This window comes from Camelus ferus, chromosome 31, assembly GCF_009834535.1.
Source record: "Camelus ferus isolate YT-003-E chromosome 31, BCGSAC_Cfer_1.0, whole genome shotgun sequence".
In the NCBI taxonomy this organism is placed as follows: domain Eukaryota; kingdom Metazoa; phylum Chordata; class Mammalia; order Artiodactyla; family Camelidae; genus Camelus; species Camelus ferus.
In genome coordinates this window covers 8,208,038-8,218,837 of record NC_045726.1, presented here as the reverse complement: position 1 = coordinate 8,218,837, position 10,800 = coordinate 8,208,038, and the positions used below count along the sequence as shown (strand labels likewise).

General features: G+C 40.8%; 1 protein-coding gene across 1 annotated transcript in view; it reads right to left on the bottom strand.

The window, feature by feature from the left end:
- The window catches only part of XKR6 (XK related 6), a 227,742-nt gene that overhangs the window by 191,713 nt on the left and 25,229 nt on the right, over positions 1-10,800 (bottom strand). The gene's annotated exons all lie outside the window — the stretch shown is intronic.

Below are 10,800 nucleotides of genomic sequence, written 5' to 3'. Positions count from 1 at the left end.
TAGTAGCCTAGAGGAAGAACTAAGCCAGAGTAGAGTGCCAAGAAGTAACAATTTGATCCTCAACTTGCTTCTGAACAGAACAGCTCTCTTCTAGCTAATCTTTTTAACTGCTATAAACAACTTTAAATGTAATCAGAATTAAGTTTATCTAGTCACAATTTCCAATGATGAGAAATTTCCTAAACAGTATTAAGCTGACTTTTTACTTTCCATAATGCAGCAAAGATATTACTGGGTGACTGGGGCTTGAGAATAGCACAAACTCTAGCTGACAAGTGTCAGACGACAAGTTATGTATGGAAACAGACGGATACCGGAACAGTTTGCAATCATTCTGCTCATAACATCAACACAGAGCAATACTAACAAAAATTGGCTACTTGGAACAATTTAATTATTGATTTTTAAGTTAAAATTAGGGTACAAGACTTAGATTATTCCGTATTATCCAGTGAATAACTACCAATATTCACTGTTAAACTCAACAAAGGAACTGAGCCTGTACAAAAATAACTACCATCAAAGTACAGGAAATCTACATGAAAGTAACAAATAACTGATTTCAGTATTAACAGTTCCTCTAGATTAATGTTCTCAATTGACCCAAATAAACCAACTTACTAGGTCGGCAGAGAGCGTAACGAAACTATTTCTCTTGCCAGAAATGAAGAAATATGACATAACTCATGCATATATACATATATGACATACAGAGCAAGAACTGAAAAATCTCACCAGTTTCAGTAAGTTGAATAACTTCAGGTCCAGAAACTCTACTACTGTCGCTATTCAGAAATAACTCAAAATATCTAAATGTAGTTTAGATCACTTTGCTAATATTATTAGAAGAATCAATATAAGAGTATTCATAACATGTAAGTTAGTCTTTTGTTCATTTGGGGCCCTGACATCAGGGTTATAAAGTATAATACATTTTTTTTCAAACATCTAAAACATAAGGAATGACTTTCCTTTAATGAGTTGCGATACCATCAGTACAGGACTGGTTTTCATGACTTTTTCTTAATTGGTGGGAGCCACCTAATTCTTATGATGGACAACTGGCTTTCCAATACCTCAGTAATGGCATCTCCATCCTTTGTGGTTGTTCAAGCCAAAAGCCTCCGGAGGTATCTTGGACTCCTTCTTTCTATCATACATACTTCCAATACATCAACAAATCCTGTTGCCGCTTTCCATCAAAATGTTTCCAGATTGGAACCACTTCTTATTACCTTATCCCTACCACTGTCAGCTGAGTCAAGCCAACATTCCCACTGGACTATTGTAAACAATTTTCCTAACTCATCTCTCTGTTTCCACCCTTGCCCTTATTCAAGATCAATCTCAACATAAAACTCCATGCAATCCTTTTACAACTCAAGGCAATCCTTTTAGAATCTAAGTGTGGAGCAAAGGTGGCCTTGCCCAAATTGAAGCCTGACCTTTGCCTTGGCTTCTGGGAGATAATCTATGTCATATCTGATAGAAGTGTCCTTGTTTATGGGAGGAGCTGGTTACACCAGATCTTAGGGTAGGGCTGGCCATACCCAACAGACTTAGGGTGGGGACTGGCCACTCCAGAAAGACCAATTTAGGGCGGGGGTTTTGGTCACACAGTATCAACAGACCTGGAGACTGAGTTCAACTCTGTCGGCATTCAGTCAATCAATCATTCATGCATAAATGAAGCCCCAGTAACAATCTGGACACCAAAGGTACTCAGGTGAGCTCCCCGGTTGGCAACTCCATGCATACTATTATACACTGATACTGGGAGGGGAGCCCACCCTGATTCCACAGCAGAGGAGAGCCAAAGCTACACATCTAGAATTCTCCCAGACTCTGCCCTGAGTCTCTTCCTTTGGCTAATTTAGATCTGTATCCCTTTCCTATAATAAACCATAATGCTGAGGATAACAGTTCTCAGCGAGTTCCATGAGTTTTTCCAGCAAATTATCATGGCAGTTTTGGGAACCATCTGAACTTGCAACTGGTGTCAGAAGTGAGGGCAGTGGTGGGGACTGCGCCCTCAAGCCCTGCAGCTGGCTAACTCCAGGAAGGTATCAGTGTGTCATTTTGTCATTTTGTCATTTTCTTGCAAATGAATAGTTTCTAGTGTACATGTAATCTCTTCCTTTCTGTTGTTTCCTTCTCTTCCTATAAATAGGGCCGACCCTCCCATTCCTTAAGAGAAAACGAAACACTCCCCCTCCATCTTCTCTTCTCTCCACTGACGCTTCTTTCTCTTCAACTCTCAGTAATAGAAGTTCAAACTTGAACTCTAAAATTTTCTTATCATATTCTCATAAATCTGCTGTGTAAAGTAGTTTCTACTCCTCCTGGACGGGAAAGACGATAGGGAACACAAATGACTTCTACGAGCACAGCCCCATATTTACCTGAGCTGCATGAGAGATGAAAACAATAAGGAATCTTCTGGCCAGGCCTGTGGTTTCATCCTGAGGCCCCCAACCACTGGCACCTGTTTCTCCAGTCTTGCTATGACACACTCCGCGAAATTGTGCTCACTTAAAAAGCCTATTTTATTACTCAAAAAAGAGCCCACTTGGCTTGGCTATGGTCACCTCAGCCCTGTCATGCTTCAGGCTTCCAAACTTTAAATGGCACTTCTTAACATTTGGGCAGATTGAATTCCCTGCCATACTAGTTAATTAAGCGTCAAGTATTCCAGAGTGGTAGTCAGATCCATTTAAAACTGAAAAGAAAGATCTGTTTTTAAATCAGTATGACCAAAGACTTGATAACATGAATATTAAAATTTCATTTTCAAAAAATAAACAAGGGACTCCACCTAGAGAGGGAAAAAATTAAGATTTCACAACATAGTTGTGTACTATCTTTAGGAAACAGACTCCTAACAGAAATCAGGATCCTTAAGTGAGATTTGATTCTATATATATATACACACTATATAAAGTTTTACACTTCTTAAAGCAGGCACATGCTGTCTGCTTTATCCAAGGATGCAGTTTTTCACCTATTTCAGTGGGTTCTCAGAATGTAGAGTTTAATACTGAATTCTCACCAAGCCCCCATCATCAGCCTTTGCAGACTATTACAGAAGGCTTACTGGCCTCCCCAAATTTGCTCAAACCACCCATCAATCCAAATTCCAATCCACTCTACTACACTGCTACACTACTACAGAGTGATCAGCTCCAAAATTCAAAAAAAGAATCTGATCTTCTCCCAGCAGACTGCAGGATAAAGTCAAAATCCTTACAAGACCCTCGCCATGTGGCCAGCGTCACCATGTCCTGCTCCCCCACGGCAGAGGCACACTTCAGCCTTCTGAGTCTGCTTGCAGGACCCCCACTCTCCACCCCTCAAGACATGCTCCCTCCCTCGTAACTGTGCCCTCTGCCTTGTTCATCCTTCTCCCACTCTTCTGCCAGATTCTACTCATCCCTCAGGTGGCAGATCTCACAACACTTAAGAGGTCTTTGCTGATGCCTTCCTACAAACGAGGTAAGCACCCACATACACCCACATCAGACACCTCACCTCTCACAGTGCGACTCTTGTTCAATCTGTCTCCACTAGACCGGAAGCTTAAGAACAGAAACCATGACTTCCTTACTCTCTGCTACAGACACAGTGCTTTTACACGTATCAGCTGAATGAATGAGTCTAGAAGCATAAGATAACACTGACCTTAAAGGTTTCAAAGCCAATTATTAGTACTAATTATGTAACTGTATTAAAATTTCTTTTCACAAATCCCTCACAATTGACGTTTCTTTAAAGTGGAAGTTGTTTATAATACTACATAGCTTTTCAACAATAAAACCAGCATACAATTTCTGAGTATTTAAAGAGCATACGTTTTCACTAAGGATTTAGAGCAGAAAGAATATAAACGTAAGAGTAATGGCTGCCTAATGAAGTTTTATTTTAATTTCTAAAGTCAATTAATACCATGCCCAAAGGGCATTAGAACCAAGACCAAAGCCCTCCTTTTGTTAAGTATAGGTTCAAATCTATGTTCAAACACATGCTAAATTGTAATGCTTCACTTAGGAATAATTTCCCTCACAAGAGGTTCAATGCCTTTATAAATAGTACCTATCAGATTAGAAACTAGCGATTAACATTGTGGCCTAAGTTAAAAGTAAGAAAACAGGTCACCATAAAAATTAGTCCTCTTCACAGTTTAAAGTTAAAATTATCTAAGAGAAAAAGAAAAATGCTCAACAAGGATTCACTACGTGTAGAACTGGCTGAATTCACTTCTAAATGAGAAACTATTTAGAACAAGAGGAACCACTACACACCCTATCTTCACTTTCCCCACACCCTGAGCAGAAAAATGAAAAGTGACTGCTCTGGCCAAAGGCCGCAGCCCAAAGCACGAGGAGGCACTGCAGAACTTCTCAGTCTAGATTCAGTTTTCATCATTTCATGTATCTGTCCTACAACCTTAGTGACCTCAACTAAGTTCGTCACAGGCATGGACACTCTGATACATTTTCCTATCACCTAGAACTTAGCAAAGACCTTAAATATATTAATAAAAAGAATTAAGTAAGCACAATGGATACAGTATTCATGATAATGAAGCTTCAAATGTGTAATGGGTGACTTTTTAAATCTGAACCATTCAACTGCCTACTTTGAAGCATCACAATGTGCCAGGCGCCAGAATGCAGTGAGGAGTGGGGACAGACAGACCAACACGCAATAATGAATGGTTACGTACCACAACAGGGGGATACAGAGGCGATGGGAGCGGAGAGCAGGGGCATCTGATTGTCCGAGGGAGAGTAAGATGGAAGATCAGGAAAAGGTAAGTAAAATTTAGAATGAGATCTAAAGGATGGAAAGCATTTGCCAAGAGGAGGTGGACTGAGTATTTGAGGCAAAAGGAAGAGCCTAAACGATGACCCGCAAGTGAGAGAACACGGCCTGCCATTCAGGGCGCCTGCAGCCTGAAGTGCTACGCAGGGCGGAGCAACAGAGGAGGCGGCCCAGTTTTCCAGTCTGCTTTTGGAAGTCGTGCTAGAAGCTTAGCCTAGAGTTTCTTTAGCTTTCCCAGCTATTCTGGAGCAACTAAAACCCCTGTTTAGAGCATTTTTTTGCCATTAAGTCTCTGACCAACAAAATTGCTCTTATGAAGATAATAAGCCACCACACAGTAACATTCAACAACCACACACACACACAAACTTAAGTGTTTAACCAGCGATCTCTATGCTCAATCCTATCTACGGAAATTTCTGTCCTCCAAGTACGTGCAAAAAGACAAGGCAGGCAGGTTAAAAAAAATGCACAGATGGCAAAAAGCACAGACATTGCTAACGCCATGTTTTTAATTCTACACTTAAATTCAAGTGAATCAATTAAACAAACCCAGGCAGAGATGAGCCAGGGAGGAAAGCAAGAATGGAGGGAGAGAAGAATGGCCACACACTAATCTCACCACACTGACACAAGCCAAAAATGCAAAGTTAACCTCTCAAACCTTACCCTTCCTGCAACGCTTCCATCTGATGGGAGAACATATGGTTAAAGGTAAGAGCTGTGAGGCCAAACTGCACGGTTTTGAAACCCAGCTCTGGCTGTGTGACTTAGTCTCTTTGTGTCTCAGTTTCCTGCCTTGTGAAATCCATAACCACACCCCACCCCCCGGCTAATTCCTGTCTGCTGCCTTTGTTCAAGATGTCCCTACAAACCTAGGATGTCATTAACCCTTTTGCCCACCTGAAATCTGCAAATCTTGAAACGTGCAAACAAAATGCCCAGACCCATGGTTAGGATGGACCCCACGATTCTTCGCCCAGTAACTGCCAACAGCTACCATGATGCACAGCACACATCACCCTCCATACTGAGGCTGCACTCACTCAGCAGAGCAAGATTTAACACCTCAGAGTTCTTTCGTTCAGATGTTTTTATTTTTCCAATTATAATGCAAATATGTTCAGGGACCCCTGCAGTTCTTTGCAATGTTGGGAGCATTTTAAGCCCTCAACAAATCTTACTGATTAGTCAAATCACCTTGGAAGCTATCACAATCTTTCTCAGTCAAGAGTTTAATATTTAATATAGTTATATAATGGTAAAGTATTTATTAACCTATATCATCGAGTATCTGCAACTCAAAATTCTGGTCTGCTTAACTAACAAAGAAGGAAAGTTAAGAATAAAGTGTCTTTGTAAAAAGGAACCGTACTTGGTTACCCAGGTCATGGCAAACACACAGAGCTGAGTAAATGAAAAAGAAGAAACAAACAATCTACAGAAGGATCAAGCTCATCTCACCCTGCTTCACAGAATGTCGTATGTGGAATGTGATCTGAGTCCATAATATTTTATATATAAAAACAGTGACCCAGAAAAATTAAGTGATATGCCCAAGGTTTAAAGAAAAAAACAACTCCCTTTTTATTTTCTAAGACAGGAACCTATCTAATTGTAAAAGGAACCTTAAAAAAAAGCCTCCACAATGTTTTAAAAGAATAAACTCTTGGATTCATTTCTGTTACGGGTATAAAAAATTGAGGGAAAGAGGGAAAAGCAAATAATGCACATGGGCTATACTAAATTAAACAGGAATATATGTGTCTACCACATAGTAAACCCAGAAAAGTCTCCTCCTCCCAGTCCACAAGGTACCTTGAACTCCCTGAAACTCTACGGCCTCAACTTTGTAAGTGGTGAATGAAGATTCACCAAGGTCACAAGTTAAAGTAGAGTTGTCTGGTCAATTGTGGAAGGAGAAAAAAATCTTAATTTTTTATTATCATCAAGTACCAAGTGGTTTCACTTCAAATTTCACTTAAAGGCAGCTAAACTAGAATCTGAAAATGGTTTTATACCGACACTCTGACAATGCAAAATTACACAACATATTTTCTTCTCCATAGAAACTCACTTTTTTGTTTGCTTTTGGCTTATATAAAAGAATAACTTTAGACTTTATAACAATTTTTAAGCCATTATTTATGAAAAAAGGTTGACCCAGTGAGGCAGTGAACTTGAGTTTTAAGACAGTCTATCTAGCTTATACCTGGGATCCAGAAAAAGAACTCCATAATGAACCAAAAACCATTAACCATTTACATCGGTTTCACATCCAATGGCTAAGCCCAAGCAGAACTCCATAGCATACGCATTTAAGATCTCATCAACATTTATATGCATTCATCAGTTATCTCACTCTCAATCCAGCTAATTTTTTTTAGATCATGGGCCTCCAAAAATATCACTTGAGGAAAAAGAAAACAATTCTTCAAAGAAAAACAGGTTTATTTTACCCAATTTGTTTCCCCTTATATGAAAACAAGTGAAATAGAACCCTTTACTAATACACTACTATACCAAAAACAAGTGATCATAGCCTAAAATTATTTTCTAATAATATCAAGACCATTTAAAATGATTAAAAATCGGGGGAGGGTACAGCTCAAGTGGTAGGGCGCATGCTTAGCATGCATAAGGTCCTGGGTTCCATTCCCAGTATCGCCATTAAGCAAATAAAATAAACATAATTCTCTCCCTTCCCTCCCCAAATAACAATGAAATAAATAAATTAAAAAATAAATAAATAAAAAATAAATAAAATAAAATGATCAAAAATCAACAAATAGAATAATAAAACTTTGTTAGGAAACATTAAATTGTACTCTGTGAGGATCAGTCCTAATAATTACCATTCTTTCAAACATGAAATGCTTTTAAAAATACAGCTATGTGTAAGTATAAGCACTGCCCAGCATGTGATACCCAGTATGGCGCGTGACCAAGTCTATTTCCACGTGCACTTCATTCTAGTAAATAACTACCACTGCAGGAAAGATGTGGCTGGCACATCGGAGACACTGTCTTTGTGTTTCCATTGTCTGTTTCTGGGTTCTGACCTAGTACAAAAGGCTCAAAAAAATCACCCAAATCTGCATGTACCACGTCTTAACCTGGTCACATCATTAACTATGTCCTGAATCTGCCAGAGACAGATATCCATGATAAAATTAAGTCCCATAATAAAATCTGGGGGCAAAAATCTAAAAAATGAAGAGTGAGTAACAAAATGCACACTGAGTATGGGAGCGGCACTCCCCCAGGTGGGAGAGAATACACAACCGCCTTGTTGTCTGCACGGTCTGTTACTCATTTTTCCGGTTTCTGACATCACCACCAGCTACACAGCACTTATTTTGTGCTCGGTACTGTCTCAGCCCTTTAGATGCATTAACTCACTTATTCTACGTATTTCACAGTTGACCAACTGAGGCAGAGAGTTCACTGACATGCCCAAGGCACCCACAGTTACAGAGCTAAATAAAGCGTTCAAATTTTACTTCGTTCTCATCTTCTTGCTGTCCCTGGCCCAGCCCTCACTGAAGAACGCAGGCAAAACAAAAGGATAAACAGACATCAAAAAGACAACCATTCCTCGGCCTACCTACCTCGCTAAGTCACAGGCCCGCACTTCTGAAGGTAACGTGAAAAGGAGCGTCTGGAGGAGTCACTCTCACTCAGTTCCACCTGGCGGTCTCCTCGTCTACAGTGAAGGACGAAGGTGACCAGGCCAGCACTACTTCCCACCTGCTTCCCTAAGTTGGCCTATTCACAGCCAGAAAGCCGACCGTCCCGCCGGCTTCTGCTTCAATCCAGGTACAGCAGTGAGGTTTGAAAGTGCCTCAAGCAGAGCCAACAGTTCTCTGATCCTTTACAGTATCAAACTCGGCAATTGTGTGTCATAGCAGCCATGCCAGAACGAGGTCAATTACTCCAGGCACCCGCTAGACTGTTCCCTTTTCTCCACCCCTGGGGTTCAGGCTCTCTTCCCAGCACCCGCTCAGAGCGGTCGTTAGCCTTTTCCCCTTGGTTTAACTGCTCGACATTCATGTTACTCTAAGTCTTCTCCCCTAGGGGTCCCTGTGGGGAAAATGAAAGGTCTGAGAGAAGTAAAAATGATGAAATGAAATAAACTGAAAATTCAAGAGATTCTTGTGTTAGGTCACTGTTTTAACAGATACACGGCTTTGGTCCTTTCAAATAAACCAAGCATTAAAACACGAGGCAGATAATGGCCCAGACAGAGTAAATACATACATACGTATACACCACAGGATCCCCCCTGTCTTTTCCATCCACTGTTTCTGACTATACTGTTCCTCACTAACCAAGTAATCAACGATTCCTCAAAATCCATTTGTCAGATACGAAATATCAGAAAGGACATCAACCTTGGACACCTGAGACCTGGCTCTTAAAACACCACCATCAACTACACATGAAATATTTTAATGTCATTAAGGTTTTGTTTGCCTCCCCAGTTGGGAGCTGCGGGGCTGGGAGGGGTTCAAAGGAGATAATGTGTGTAAGTCATCAAAGACCCAGAGGGGCCAGGAAGTTAACACACACCTTCAGTCCAAGAAAATTCCCTGAAGCAAAATGTCAATAGTAAGTAACCCACTCTCTCCCCTGGTAAAAACTACTTTAAGCGGAAGTGCAGATTCACCAACTCCTACGCTCTTTTGGAGAATTTTAACCAAATTATGTTTCAAGCTGAAGCCTGGACAAGCCAGGTGAGGGGCAATGAGGTACAGCTGGGAAGACAGCGAGCCGTCTATGGTCACAGCAGCCTCAGGTTCACTTAGAACAACCCATAACTTATTACCAACTTTTTTCTAATTTTTCCCCGAACTCAGTCTTCAGAATAAATGTAACACGTTAACTCCTAAGTCAAAACTCTTAAAAAATTAACAACGAATTCCAATCTAGTATTATAATGACTGATCAGGGACAAAAGCAGATGAAGAACAGCAAAAAACATTACATACTCTTGCATCCAAGGGCCTCAAACTTTTGTCCAAATGGTTTTTAGTTCATGTACGATGTTAGAACATGTCTTCTCCTGTAAACACTCTGTGTTGTACTGTCTCGTGTTACATAAGGGGGCAGTAAGGTTTTAAAAAGCTACATGCAGTGGTCACGGCTGAATGTTCTGCCAAAAGACGCCAGCTTCTCATATTTGCAAGCTGATTATAAATGCTTACTATCCATCAAATAGATAAAAGACCATTCTAGCTGTATTTCAGTTTTGGCAGTAAATGCATAAGCACAAAACAGTAAGTCAGATCATATTTACCACTGCTCTGGGTTACAGCAACCATCTGAACAGTGGTTCAAGGAAAAGTGACTTTAAATAATAGGAACGCTTTGTGGCATTTTCACCTGTCCCTGCCCTACCCCATCTGCGGCACCACAGCAGCCTAAGTTCCCAGAACAGGACCCTGCTCCCCGGATCCAGAAAAAGGAGAGTAAACTTTGTTTGTGAATTACCATCTAACTCTGTTTTAACCTGCCTGGGGCCACCTGAAGGACCGATACATGATGCAGTCTCTGTTTCTCCTAACCCAAATTCACCCAGGCTGCAGAAATAACTGGCATTGCTCATGAACAGTGTGAGGTGGAGGGACAATCTGCAGGCACCTGAGATAAAAGATTACAGTTGAGACGTACAACATTATTACCTGAGGTCTAGGGGAGAAGTCGAGAAGTTTCTGTAGGAAATTAAGGCAGTCACAAACACCCGTGTACTGGGGAGAATTTAGAAAACCACATGAATGCCCAGGGCAGAAGGCACACTCAGAGAGAAGCTTTCGCCTTTGCGTGGCTGAACACTAGGCTAGCTGCAAGTCTGGCTAACTTTTGAAAATAGCCACCAGCGCTGCCAACATGCAAAGACCGGGAGAGGTTTATCTGTTAGCTCCTGGAATTCAAGGAAATCTCTGCGAAAACATGAGCTGAACACAAGCTAAGAAACAG